Source organism: Schistocerca piceifrons, chromosome 5 (assembly GCF_021461385.2).
Source record: "Schistocerca piceifrons isolate TAMUIC-IGC-003096 chromosome 5, iqSchPice1.1, whole genome shotgun sequence".
NCBI classification, from domain to species: domain Eukaryota; kingdom Metazoa; phylum Arthropoda; class Insecta; order Orthoptera; family Acrididae; genus Schistocerca; species Schistocerca piceifrons.
In genome coordinates, this window is record NC_060142.1 from 350326742 (window position 1) to 350341820 (window position 15079).

Sequence of the window (15079 nt, forward strand, 5' to 3'; positions counted from 1 at the left end):
GCTACAGCTAATCCGCTTGTTATTGAGAAAAGTGTTGATGCAATTTCAGGTTGTGTGATGTCCTGCTCTTACTTATGTAATGGGATTTTGCTTCTGCAGACAGATCGTGATTTTCAAGCCCACCAACTGACTGAAGTTTCTCTTCTCCACGGATATTGCATCGATGTCGAGGCCCATCGTATACAGAATTCTTCACGTGTGTTACTTACACTCGGCTACTTGAGGATCTGACCAAGGCGGAAATTCACCATTATCTCTCTGATCAGGGATTTACTGCGGTTTATCAGGTAGTGAAAAAGGATGATGCAAACTTAATGCTTTCACATTCTCTTTTTCTTACATTTGATCGAGTAGTGCTTCCGTCAAAGTTCAAGGCAGCCTATGAAGTCATCATGGTTCGAGCATACATTCCGAACCCAATGTGTTTCTACCAGTGTCAACGTTATAACCACACTCAGGGTCCTGTCAAAACACGGCAGAATGTGTTACTTGTGGTAGAGATGCTCATGAGGGTGATTGCCCGCCTCCTTCTCCCTATGTATCAGTTGTAATGGCGACTACGTCTTCTAATCCCACGAGCGTCCTGTGTTTCTCAATGAATGGCTGTTCAGGAGATCCGGTTGAAGGAAAAAGAACTTTACCCTGTCGCTCGGAAGTTGTTGGCTAGTCGAAAGCCCTGCAATTTACCATCTGGTACTTGTAGTACCGTTCTTACTACGCCTCGCTAGACGAACGACGTGACCATGCAGACTTGCGACCTCCAGTTCAGTACTGCAGTTGTGAAAACGCCCAGCGTCATGGTAGCATCAGGTCTCCTCCTACAACTGCGCAACAACCCACCAAATCTTCGCCCCTGCCAGAAAGGACAAAAGGAACACTGCCAGGAAGACTTTTTAAGTACTTCCAGCCAACAAATGTCTGTCAACTGTTAAGGCTCTAAGAAATCGAATAAAGGCAAATGGTCTTCTCGTTCCCCGACTCAGTGTCCCTCTTCAACAGCGTTACTACATGATACCCTCACCTTGCCAACTTCCATTTTACTGGTGTGCACTGCCTACAGTTACGCTCTGAAATCTGCAGGCTGACCCATGAAGAATGCCGATGCCTCCATAGATTTCATGGAATAGGGTCTTCCAGCTTCTGCACCCTGTAACAGTGAGTCTTTGAAGACTGGTACTCGGTAGCCGCCGAGGTGAATGCCATTCATTTCTTCCCTCTTCCCCATTCCTCCTTATGACTCTTCTCCAACGGAAGGTTCATGGCAATAAATATAAGGATAAGGACGAATCACAGTTGATCTTAGAATAGCATCGTCCGGTTGTTTTCTGCCTCCAAGAAACGAAATTGCGTCCTTGCGGCTGCTTTTACCTTCAGCGTTTCTTCTGGTACACTTTGATCTTCCCCCGAAGATGGCGTTTCATCTCATGGGCGAGGCATGCAGCCCATTAATGATGAAGTCTATAGCGAAATAATCTCATTCAATACCCAGCTGCGAACTGTTGCAGTCTGCATTTTCCTTCCTCATTTTCCCTTTTTTTTAACGTCTACATATCTTCTTCACTCTCTATCACAACGGCAGACTTCCTTCAGCTTATTCGTCAAATCCCTCACCCCTTTTCTCTAGTCAGCGACTTTAATGCCCACCATCCCCTTTGGGGCTCTTCCAGAACCTGTCCAAGAGGTGCCCTCTTGGCGTACCTTCTCAATCAACTCAGCCTCATATGTCTTGATAATGGAGCACCAAAGTCCCTTTCAGACTCCACGCACGCCTATTCCCATTTGGACCTCTCGTTCTACTCTGCTCATCTTCCCCATTGTCTTGAGTGGTCTGTTCTCTCTGACATACACTCGAGAGACCATTTCCAGCATAAAGCCACTGTCATACCCATACCCAAGCCCAGCAAGGACTTCTAGCTACCACCCCATTTCTCTTACCAGCTGTTTTTGCAAGAAGACGGAGTGTACGGTTCATGCCCGACTGGAGTGGTGGCTTGAGTCTCGCAATCTACTAAGCACAGCACAATGCGGATTTCCTGCACGCCGTTCTGGAGATGACCATCTCGTCACTTTGTAAACTCATGCCATGAACGATTTTCTGCGGAAATACCAGACTGTGAGCGTGTTTTTTGATTTGGTGAAAGCTTACGACACCTACTAGAGGACTGGTTTTCCGACGTCGCCTGCGCCATTTCCTTGAGGAACTTTCAAAAGACCGAGTTTTTTATGTACACGTAGGTTCGGCCCTGACGGACACATTTATCCAGGAGAACGAGGCGCGACAAGGTTCCGTCCTGAGCGTCGTCCTCTTTAGTATAGCCATTAACCCTATTATGATCTGTCTGCCGCCAGGCACCTCTGGCTCCCTTTTCGTCGACGACTTTGTGATCTATTGCAGTTCTTCACGGACTTGTCTTCTCGAGCGGCGTCTTCAGCGATGTCTTGATCGTCTTTACTCGTGGAGCCTTGGCAATAGCTTTCGGTTTTCCACTGTCAGAACTGTTTGTATGAATTTCTGGCGATGCAGTGGAAAAATAGAAGTTGAACTAAATGTGTATAAAGCTACATTTTTAAACTGTTTTGGTGAAGTTCAAACTAGGGCCAGCATTCGACGAGATGAATGTGGGGAAATCTTCCAAATTAATCTTTACACTGGCCGATTGAACCGATTCCTTATAGCCTAGGCCTGAGTCGAGATAGTCCTTGTTGTCCTAGTATAACACGTTATTACGAAACCAAGCCAAATGCACGACAGAATTAGTAACTATATGACTTCATCTTGTGCGGATTCGAGACGTGCGGGGTAGCCGCGCGCGCCTTGCTACGGTTCGCGCGGCTCTCCCCGTCGGAGGTTCGAGTCCGCCCTCGGGGATGGATGTGTGTCTTGTCTTTAGCGTAAGTTAGTTTAAGTAGTGTGTAAGCCTAGGGACCGATGGTCTCACCAGTTTGGTCCCATAGGAACGTGCCACAAATTTGTCCAGAATCGAAAGATTCGCTTTCCTAGACATTTTATCATTTTTATCTGGAAGCTTCATTCTTCTTTAATTTTTCTTATAGCGCACTAAATGGTATTTCTTGTTTTCCACTAATTCATTTGGGTTCATATAGGTATACATGAACACACCTACATTACAGCATGGCGGTGTCTTTCAGAATGTATTACGAGGGGCGTTGAGTAAGTAACGCAATACATTTTTTTTTCTGAAAGCAGGTTTGTTTTATTCAGGATTCAAGTACACCGTATTATTCCCCAGTAATTCGGCTACAAAACCCTATTTTTCAACAAAATCTCCGTTCATTGCCACACCCTTACGCTACATTACTGGGAGCGCCCGTATGCCCGCATGGTGCCATTCTACTGTTAGGCGCCGGAGCCAACATCGTGCTGCAGCAGTAACCTTCCTTTCAATCACGTACTGCTTCCCACAGAGTGCATCCTTCACTGAGCCAAACAGATGGAAGTCTGAAAGTGCGAGATCCGGACTGTAGATTGTATGAGGATGAACAGTCCTTTGAAGTTTTGTGGGCTCCTCTCGGGTGCGCAGACTTGTAAGATGTCTTGCGTACTCATAGAGAAGGAGAAATTCGTTCGAATTTTTGTGGCGACGAACACGCTGTAGTCATTTCTTCAATATCCTGAGGGCAGCATAATACACTTCAGAGTTGATCATTGCACCATGAGGGAACACATCAAACAAGGATAACACCTTCAGAGTCCCAGAAGAGCGTCGTCATGGCTGTGCCGGCTGAGGGTGCGGCTTTGAACATTTTCTTCGTAGGAGAGGAGGTGTGACCTCACTCCATGGATTGCCGTTTTGTTTCTGGTTCGACGAAAAATTGTCACGATCAGCCTCGTAACGCGCAAGTAATTCCACACAGATGGTCCTTCGTTGTTTATGGTCTTCTGTTAGGCGATCAGGAACCCAGCGGGCACACGCCTCTGAGTACCCCAGCTGGTGAACGAGTGTCCCGGCACTACCAACAGAGACGTCCAGTTGTGCAGTGAGCTGTCTGATTGTGATCCGTCGATCACCTAGCCAACATTGCAGGAGAACCAGCTCTGTGTGGTCAACCAGCATGCGGGAGATCGCACAAGTTTGGTTCAAATGGCTCTAAGCACTATGGGACTTAACATCTGAGGTCATCACTCCCCTAGACTTAGGACTACTTAAATCTAACTAACCTGAGGACATCACACAGATCCATGTCCGAGGCAGGTTTCGAACCTGCGACAGTAGCAGCCGCGTGGTTCCGGACGGAAGCACCTAGAACCGCTCGGCCACATCGGCCGGCTCGGACAGGTTTGCACGACTTTGCTGCTGTGATGACAGACACCTCGCCCAGCGATTCACCGTGCTTTCGTCCACTGACAGGTCTCCATAGGCATTCTGCAAGCGTCTATGAATATCTGGTTTACCGCCAAAAGAAAGTCGATGACAGCTCTTGTAGCTTCATGAAACTACAGGAGCTGAAGCGGAAATGTTTGACGACATTCCCCGGCAAATTCCGCATATTTTCCATCGATGTTGCCTGCATAACAGGTTTACGTTGAACGCCGCTCATACATTCGCTCTGTCATGGATGCAGTCTCAGCACAGACAAATGGTGAACTACTGTTGTGATTAAACTGTGTAGCAACGGAAGAGTAAACGGGGCCATGTTTACTTTGGGACTGGTGTTGAACTGTCCATTTCTGCAACTGGATAAGGGATGAGAGGGAAGCATTGAGGATCCTATTTCGGCAAAATTCTGTAAAGGGTCATATCCATCATGACTGGGAACAGCCGAAACCGCCGCCGCAACACAATCAGTTTACAGCGAACAGCCTGACCAACTGAAGTTCTGTAGCGCTTGCTAAGGTTCGCAGTGTTTCACGTTGCATTCGGTGGTGATAATAGTTCTAGTCGGATCACAGACAACAGTTATTAGAAATGCGCGAAAATTCTGTAATGAGAGAAGTCTGTGCCTCAAAACCCGGGAGGGGGCAAGCGCCCCCTCTTGCTGCCCCCGCACTCTCCCTCTCCACCTCCTCCCCCCCCCCCCCTCCATATGCAGACGCTTATGACCATAAATATACCTGCTGTATGGAATTTATGTAATTATGTCGTTGGTTTGAGACGTGAATTGTAATTTCGATCATCATATGTTTGTTGTAAGAACAGACACTTTTATCTGACTGTATAGACGCAGAGATAACCCATCCTCCAAGAACGATTTATTATTAACCAATTATACTGGAAATCAAGAAGTTCAAATAACCTGGAGCAAATTATAATAAATTAAGGCAACTTGGTGAGTCCACTGTTTAAATAAATGTGTGAATTATTTAAATAGATCATATCTAATTCAGCCATACAACTGATTTATGAATGCATAAATTGTGACATTCGTTGTCTTACTGGTTATTTATTTATTTGCCGAATGTTAATTCGGATATTAGATTGCATTTATATTGTTCTAACCCACAAAGAAATTCAATAACTCAGGCGTTGTTTTCGACCAAGTTTGCTTCTCGTGAGAATATAAATCAATGGTTCAAAATTAATTTGGAAAACTATTGTTGTGAGTTCTCGCTTTATCTACACGAGAGAAAGAATCTGAATGGAGTTATAGCAGGGATGACGACAGTGATTACATTTTGAGTTTGAACAGCGGTCAATTATCTCAAATATTCCCCTCAGAGCGCGAAGAGATTGTAGATAAGGTTCCAAAAAGCCACAGGAAGTAAAATTCTTTTCTCGGGTGAAGTATATTCAAACTCATAATTACCAATCATCAGATTCTATTTAAAATATTATGTAAAGACTTCTTCTGTCTTCGCAGGTTGTAAAAATAAATCAGTCGTTGAAAATAATGTTCGAAATTTTGACAGCTCAATCCATTATTCATTCTCAGACACTAGTAAACTAGACATAAATGAGCAACTGCAACTTGCGTTCAAAATTAACTTTTATTCGCTTTAACATAAATACGACATTAACAACAGAAGAAATTAATAAAGTACAAACAAGAAATTACACAATGTAATTTTTAATTACAAAAATTCTCCCGCTTCGACACTGATCGGAGATAACAGAGAAAATATACGAGCGCTTGTGTAAAGGGCGATGGTCTTCGATGCATTTTTTGCAAGATGACACATATTGGTTCGATCTTTTGTCACTTCAGATTTTTCAGCAATGCCGTGACTCTTCAGCATAATCGTTTCGCCTTTCACACTTCTTTGCTTTTGTTTACATTTGATCTTACCGAACGTCTACAAATCATAAATTCTCCCTGTTATTCTCCCCTCGCTCAACTTAAGCGATGCCTTCTTTACACTCCAGAGTTCTACACCAATGTTTTCTTAAACAAGAGAAGGCCTTCGTGCCATCTTCGACTACTGTATACGAAATTTGAGATGAAGTAGTTTTTAGAATACGAACCTTTTATTTCAATGAGTGGGTTTCTGTGGTAAATCACCTGAGAAGTAGTATTCTAGGAATGCAGTACAAAAATTCTACTGTCTCAATCACATATTTCACTCAGGGATTATGGAAAATTGACAAGAGAGATACTGCATACTGACTCCTATAGACACCAATTTAAACTCGTTCCATGCTTAAATGAAATAGGACATGAAGTCGACAATATTGGTACATAACACTATCCATCGTGACTATACAGCAGACTGCGGAGATTTGGAGGTATGAGGGATTCCCTAAAAAAGGGAAAGGCTCATTTCTCTTTCCCAAGACATGGTTGCGCTACATGCCCGAAGACCACGAAGCAGATGGGGCGTGAGGCCCTGCTTTACCTTTCTTGGATAATGTACATAAACTTTCTTTTTTTTATTATTGACAACCATCACACCAATGGAATATCATGCGAACGAAAGGACAACACAACGGCCAGTAACCGAGCGGAGAAAATCTTGGGCCCGACCGGGAATCGAACCTGGGCACCTTCGTTTAACAATCCTTCGTGCTGACCGCGCAGCCGCCGAGGCGAACTAAACATTGTTTTTAATGACCTGTCGGCCAGACAAACTGAGGGTTATTATGCGACGGTTAATAAGTCGTTAAAAGCTGTGCGCTCGTCTCTAGCTCCCACTTGATCTGTGACTCCAAGCACTTAAAATATGCCGTTCCTTCGCTTTTACATTCATCACCCGGTTCTCTTCAACATTTTCTTTCCTTTGTGCAAAGGCACTTGCCTGCAAAGGCCAAAGCCATACAAGAGCTGTAGTTCCGAAACAGGAGAACAATAAGTTGCCTAGGAATATCATTTACGTAGTGTGTTTCTAATTGAAATATTTTACTTTAATGCCCTCTTAACAAAATGTAAATCAGAGGCGTAGTTCAGTTTTTCGTAGGCATATCGCCTAATTCTATTTTTTGTTGGTAATTAAAGAAGCTTCTTCTGAACTTGTTGGGATTCGTTCTCTGGAGGCATCACTAAAATGATTTTTACATTTTTATAATTTGATCTGCGAAGTCTGAATATTTATTCTGCTTCGTATCACTTGCTGCCACTGATTCTGACAAAATCTGCGAAAGATAGATAACTTCCTGGTAGTGTATCATTCTGTGAAATACTCGTACTTGTAAGGCGACTACTTCAAGGCATTCTGTCACCCGTGCGTATTTCTCTAGTCAGGAAGCCACATAATGTCTCTCATGAAGTTTCTGGGCATACGCAGTTAAAATTGTACTGAGGTACAGTCCTCGCGACGTTGTTAGCTCAGTATTTAACAAGGTTTTATCGAATGGAAAAAACAGTGATAAGTGAACTGCAGTTATAGATGTCGTTAGAGGACAAACTTGAGAAGGAAATCATTCGAGACATTCTTGGATACTTATCAGTTATCGGAGTAATCAAGTCAAGTAGTTCAGGAAAATCACATAAAATGTACGCAAAGTTTACTGTACAGGTATTGATCCGAACCATGACGGTCGTTGTTTTGCGTGACTTATAACAAATTCATAATTGTTACTTTCTTCTAGTCTGATGAGGGTCTTCTCTCTCACACTGAGGTGGCGAAAGTAATGCGACAGCTGTGTGCACTTATACAGATAGCGGTAGTATCGCGTACACAAGCCATGAAAAGTCGTTCCGTTGACGAAGTTGGTGGTACTCAGCTGACTCATTAAAAAGGTATCACATGTGGCTGTGGTCGCACGACGGGAATTAACAGACTTTGGATGCGGCATGGTAGCTGGAGCTAGGTGCACGGAACATTCCATTTCGGAAATCGTTAGTAAAGTCAGTATTCCGAGATCTAGAGTGTCAATACTGTGCCGATAACACAGAACATCAGGCATTACCTCTCGCCACGGACAACGCAGTGATCGACGGCCTTCACTTAGCGACGGAGAGCAGCGGCGTTTGCGTAGAGACGCCAGTGTTAACAGACAAGCAATACTGCTTGAAATAACAGCAGAAATCATTGTGGGCCGTACGACGAACGTATCCGTTAGGATGGTGCGGCGAAATTTGGCGTTAATGGGCTATGGCAGCAAACGACCGACGCGAGTGCCTTGCTAACTGCACGACGTGGTCTGCAGTGCCTCTCCTGGGCTCGTGACAATATCGGTTGGATCCTAACCGAGTGGAAAGGCGCAGAACCGACGAAACCAGGGACCCAAGTCATCACTGTACAAGGTGATAATGGCTCCATTTACGTAGAGTGGGCTGGGTCGTCTGGTCCAACTGAGCCGATCAATGACTGGAAATGGTTCTGTTCGGCTACTTGAAGACATTTTCAGCCATTCATGTACTCCAAGTTCCCAAACATGTCACTGAATCACAATTGTTCGCGAAAGGTTTGAAGAATATTCTGGACACTTCGAGCGAATGATTTGGCCACCCAGATCGCCAGATATGAATCCCATCGAAAAGCTATGGGACAAAATTGAGAGGTCAGTTCATGCACAAAATGTTTCACAGACAACACTTTTGCAATGATGGAGGCCTACGGTGGCCGCATTGCTCAGTATTTCTGCAGGGACTTCCGACGAATTCATGAGTCAAAGCCAAGTCAGATTACTGAACGACACCGGGAAATGAACGTCAGACACAATCTTAGGAGGTGTCCCATGAGTTTTGTCACCCGAGTGTATATTAAGATGTTTCAAAGTGAATTAACACATTGCATTTTGTGAAAGTTATTTCGAATTGCACAAAAGAAATGTAAGTGTGCATTAATACTTTCTTTTATCTTTAAGCAACTTGGATACCAGCGTAGCAGTGAATACATCGACCTAAATTTGGCAAGAAGTTTACTTTCTTCAATAGCCTGAGACTACGAACATAAAACTTCGGGTGCATAACATTCAGCACATTGAACATCAGCTTTATGACGCGATTTACTACATAGAAAACGATTCTCCGTGAGAGCTATTAAAAAACATGTGATGCCTTTGTTGTCAATGGTACTGATTAGTAAAGGTTTTTAATGGTATAGTTAATTTTAACATTTAATTGCGTGTGTAGCACTTCATCATTAATTCAGAATTTTTCGGGTGTAATTAGAGCTCTCGCCTACTGCCGTTGTAACTTTATTTCGATGTAAAAGTGTATTTTTGTACTTTGTTTCAAGTATATTCCGATGATTTATGACTAGCTTTCCTCTGATCTGTCACTGCTGCCAATTCTAGCACAATTTACTTTCTACACTACTGGCCATTAAAATTGCTACACCAAGAAGAAATCCAGATGATAAACGGGTATTCATTGGACAAATATATTATTCTAGAACTAACATGTGATTACGTTTTCACGCAATTTGGGTTCATAGGTCCTGGGCCACCATTGACCAGACGTTTTTTATTGGTGAGAGATCTGGAGAACGTGCTGGCCAGGGCAGCTGTCGAACATTTTCTATATCAAGAAAGGCCCGTACAGGACCTGCGACATGCGGTCGCGCATTATCCTGCTGAAATGTAGGGTTTCGCAGAGATCGAATGAAGGGTAGATCCACGGGTCGTAACACATCTGAAATGTAACGTCCACTGTTCAAAGTCCGTCACAAGAGGTGACCGAGACGTGTAACCAATGGCACCCCCATACCATCACGCAGGGTGATACGCCAGTATGGCGATGACGAATGTGCGTTCACCGCGATGTCGCCAAAAACAGATGCGACCATCATGATGCTGTAAACAGAACCTGGATTCATCCGAAAAAATGACGTTTTGCCATTCGTGCACCCAGGTTCGTCATTGAGTACACCATCGCAGGCGCTCCTGTCTGTGATGTAGCGTCAAGGGTAACTGCAGCCATGGTCTCCGAGCTGATAGTCCATGCTGCTGCAAACGTCATTGAACTTTTCGTGCAGATGGTTGTTGTCTTGCAAACGTCCCTCCTGAACCCACCGATTCCATGTTATGCTAACAGTCATTGGATCTCGACCAACGTGAGCAGCAACGTCGCGATACCATAAACAGCAATTGCGATAGGCTACAATCCGACCTTTATCAAAGTCGGAAATGTGATGATACACATTTCTCCTCCTTACGCGAGGCATCTCAACAACGTTTCACCAGGCAACGCCGGTCGACTGCTGTTTGTGTATGTATGAGAAATCAGTTGGAAACTTTCCTCATGTCAGCACGTTGTAGGTGTCACCATCGGCGCCAACCTTGTGTGAATGCTCTGAAAAGCTAATCATTTGCATATCACTGCTTCTTCTTCCTGTTGGTTAAATTTCGCGTCTGTATCACGTCATCTTCGTGGTGTAGCAATTTTAATGGCCAGTAGTGTATTTCTATATTGTCACTAAACTGAAATTGGTCTACTGTGTTTATCGTAGTTTTTCTTCACTTAGTTTCGTTTTATTATTCCTAATTGATTAGTAATTTTACTACATTTGTTACAGCAGTTCTGTTAGATTACATTACAGTTCTGCTAACTGATGTTCCATTGCGAAAGTATGTAGCCTTCGTCCCATTGACTATAATGAGCATAAATTAACCACTTTCATTCACAACGACATAACGATATTAACACTTTACCATACAGAACTGATGTTACTTATGATTTAACGTAGCTTAATTGACTGCTGTAGTGTATTGGACTAAATTCTAAACTTACAGTTTTTCAAATCTGAACTAATTTCCGAAAGCAACCTCCTTGTCTCCAAAATCTGTCAATTTTTTTAATGTTAATTTGTGATGGAGCAAAGGTTGTCATCAGTCTGCGCAAATTAAGAAATTTTCGGGAAACTTATTTTTACTGACTGTTTCCGCATGGACGTGCAACTTATTAAATTTATATAGTCGTTCAACCTATGTGAAATTCAGTCGGACCGTTGATATGTTATTATTATGGATTTTAGACTTAGGCCAGTTTTATCTACCGTAACTACGAAGTTCCTCAAGCTAACCAATCACATGGCGTTAACTTTCTTTTGTTCCTCTTCTTCGTGTCTTTTTCTTCTTCTTCTTCTTATTCTTGTTTTTTGCTTTTTCTGCTTGTTATTTTATATTTGATTTGGAGTTATGATTATGGTTTTGGAGTGGCTACAGGCGTAAAAGAAAAATGATCGGACAATGCAAATCTCAGATCGTCACCTGTCATTCACATTGAAGTTTTCCTTGATCTCCGTAAGTTTCTCCAGATGAATACTCTGATGAACCTGTAAAATATTCAGATTCTTTCGTCTATCATTGTTCAGCGAGCAAGTGCTCCGAATCTTACGCTAACGGTGTCGACGGAAAAAAATTCTCTATCCTCGCGGACTGTTGAACAGCGCGTCCAGTTTTCAATTCAGTACATTTACTCCGTGAAACAACCTGCTAAAATTTGGATCTTATGTCACAGAATGAAGGAGACACATTGTATTCCACTCACCTTGCTGAATCACGAGGTGTATATAACCGACTGGTAGCGCAGATATTTATATTGGTTCCCTAGTTGAGCTTATGGTTCCTTTGAAAGCACCACGGCAAATTCCTGCCCCATCCTTATCAAATGGTTCAAATGGTTCAAATGGCTCTAAGCACTATGGGACTTAACTTCTGAAATCATCAGTCACCTAGAACTTAGAACTACTTAAACCTAACTAACCTAAGGACATCACACACATCCATGCGCGAGGCAGGATTCGAACCTGCGGCCGTAGCGGTCGCGCGGTTCCAGACTGTAGCGCCTAGAACCGCCCAGCCACTCCGTCTGGCCCATCCTTACCCTGTGAGAGACTGATTCATCTGTGACAACCTCGTCATCGACAGGACGTTGAGACCGAGTCCTCCTTTTTTTTAAATGCTGGCTCTTATACGACTGAACATTCAATGTGACTGTTGAGCGAAGACGTAATAACGTGTGTAATCGAGAAGGAAACGACATTTTCGCCAGCCGGATAGGGAGCAGAACGTATACATCCGTCTATCGACAGTATTAGTTGTCTGCTGGGAAGACGCTATTGGTACCGTCCATCGCATAGTGCATGGTCTACTGAGACTCGTTAATGATCTCGACTGCAGTCTTCTAGTAAGAGATGTCCGAAGCAATGAACAAAATATAATGGCCAGTTGGACATCCGAATTTCGAGCAATAGCTGTCAGATGTATATCCGGATGGGCAACGGAATAATAATTATGTACATGGAATTGATGATTCTAAGGCCATCGCACTGCCTCTTTGAAGAGGCCACAGAATAGGTGGTAACACCTGATGACTTTACGCTGAATGACAGACGACCTGTCATCTGTCGGGTAAGGGACTGTACTACATGTCGCCCTTCAAACCATCAGATGTCATAGGTCGCAATTTATCAACGTAAGAATGTGTGGTAGTTTCAGATGTATATGCTGTGTACTTTTCTTGCTTTATTTAATCTTCTGTATAGCAGACCACTGATGAGATTTACTATGACAGGTTATTGTGTGACAAGACGTGGCAGCCGCAACGATGAGGTATTCCTCGAAGATAAAGGGAAGAAATGGAGGTAATTGCTTTGAGTATTCTTGACAGTTATACAGGCCAGAGCGTTTGTTCTCAGTAATTTATGGACGTGATGCAGTTACGAGTTCATCATCTTGTCACCTACAAGAAACCGGAAATTGTGCTCCGAAAATTAAATACCATGACTCATTGTTCCTTTTAATGTGTTCAAACTTACCACGCGTATGAGACCTGGTTTCTCGCCACGTAAAACAGAGAGCCTCTCCCCAGTCAAGTTATGGACTTCCCTCTAGTCAGCAAACTGGATGACTGCTATTCTAAGGCCATCAATAAAAGATAATGGAATCGGTAGTTTTCCGCGAAAGCTTCCTTAGGCGATTTAGTCAGTAGAGCTCTATGATCAACTGGCTCCACACATTTATGTAACCTATGCCGTAGTAAATGTCAGTTTAGCTGTGTTTTGTATTCTGATGGGTCTACTGTGTAAATATCTTTGTCCGTGAATATTTGTCAACAATACCTGATACATTTTGAACTGTAGATGGTGACTAGCTTTGATCCTTAATTAGAGTCCTAACAAACTTAACAAAAGTACATTAATAAAATTAACTAAGGTTGTTTTATAATCTTATTTATAAGGAACTTAAAGCAGTCCACAACCGCAGAAATTTGGAAGGTGGTCAGCTCCAGTTGAAAGATTTATTTGTGGCTGACAGAGAACGATGTAATTAGTTATTTCTCTCAGAACAAATCCTATTAAAAATATCGATCAAGATCTCTTTGATTCTTAAACATAAGTATTGCAACGTGCTATAATGGTGAGTTTTTATTAGCCATTGATACAGTGAAATACAGTTGCCAAGTGGAGAAACGAAAGCTGTATGATTCATAGTAGTCCATCTGCTCCCTTTCTGTTCTCTTATCAGTTCGGAATGTAGGATCTTTTGTGTAGCTAAATGATTTTTGTCGAAATTTGTCCAGTTCATGCTGTACTTAACTTGAAGAGATGGGTAGATCTACTATAACTGTAGAAGCAAGTGACACATTAGAATAGATCAAATTAGATTAGTACTTGTTCCATGGATCATGCATACGACACTTCAAGATGACGTAGAACATGCCAGGTTAACAAAAGGTTTCTTTACGTGGTATAATTAATTTCTCTTTAGAAATTCTTTTAATGTGTTTTTAAATGCTAGTTGGATGTCTGTTAGGCTTTGATGCTAAGTGACTAAAGATTTTTGTGCCAGCACAATTCATCCCTTTCCTGGCCAAAGCTAGATTTAGCCGAAAGCAGTGAAGGTCTGCATTTCTCCAAGTATTGAAGCTACGGACATTGCCATTGCTTTTGAATTGAGATGGGTTAGTAATAAAAAAATCACAAGTGTATGTATGTGACGAAAGATTTTTGTGGCAGCACAATTCATCCCTTTCCTGGCCAATGCTAGATTTAGCTGGAAGTAGTGAAGGTCAGCATTTCTCCAAGTATTGAAGCTACAGACATAGCCATTGCTTTTGAATTGAGATGGGTAAGTAATAAAAAAAAATCATATATATATATATATTACTAACCCATCTCAATTCAAAAGCAATGGCAACGTCTGTAGCTTGACTGACCTTTCCTGGCCAAAGTTAGATTTAACCGAAAGTAGTGAAGGTCAGCATTTCTCCAAGTATAAAAAAATCATATATATATATATATATATATATATATATATATATATATATATATATATATATTACTAACCCATCTCAATTCAAAAGCAATGGCAACGTCTGTAGCTTGACTGACCTTTCCTGGCCAAAGTTAGATTTAACCGAAAGTAGTGAAGATCAGCATTTCTCCAAGTATAAAAAAATTATATATATATATATATATATATATATATATATATATATATATATATATATATATATTACTAACCCATCTCAGTTCAAAAGCAATGGCAACGTCTGTAGCTTGACTGACCTTTTCTGGCCAAAGTTAGATTTAACCGAAAGTAGTGAAGGTCAGCATTTCTCCAAGTATTGAACTGCTGCCACAAATATTGCGAAGCTACTGTGAATATCCCTAGCCCCTTAAACAAATGGCTGCGAGAAGATCTTGGCTGGATTCCAGCTGTTATTTTGATTACACGCTTTTGTGCAATGAATACTTTATTCCTTAACGGTGAATTACCCCAAAATACGATGTCAT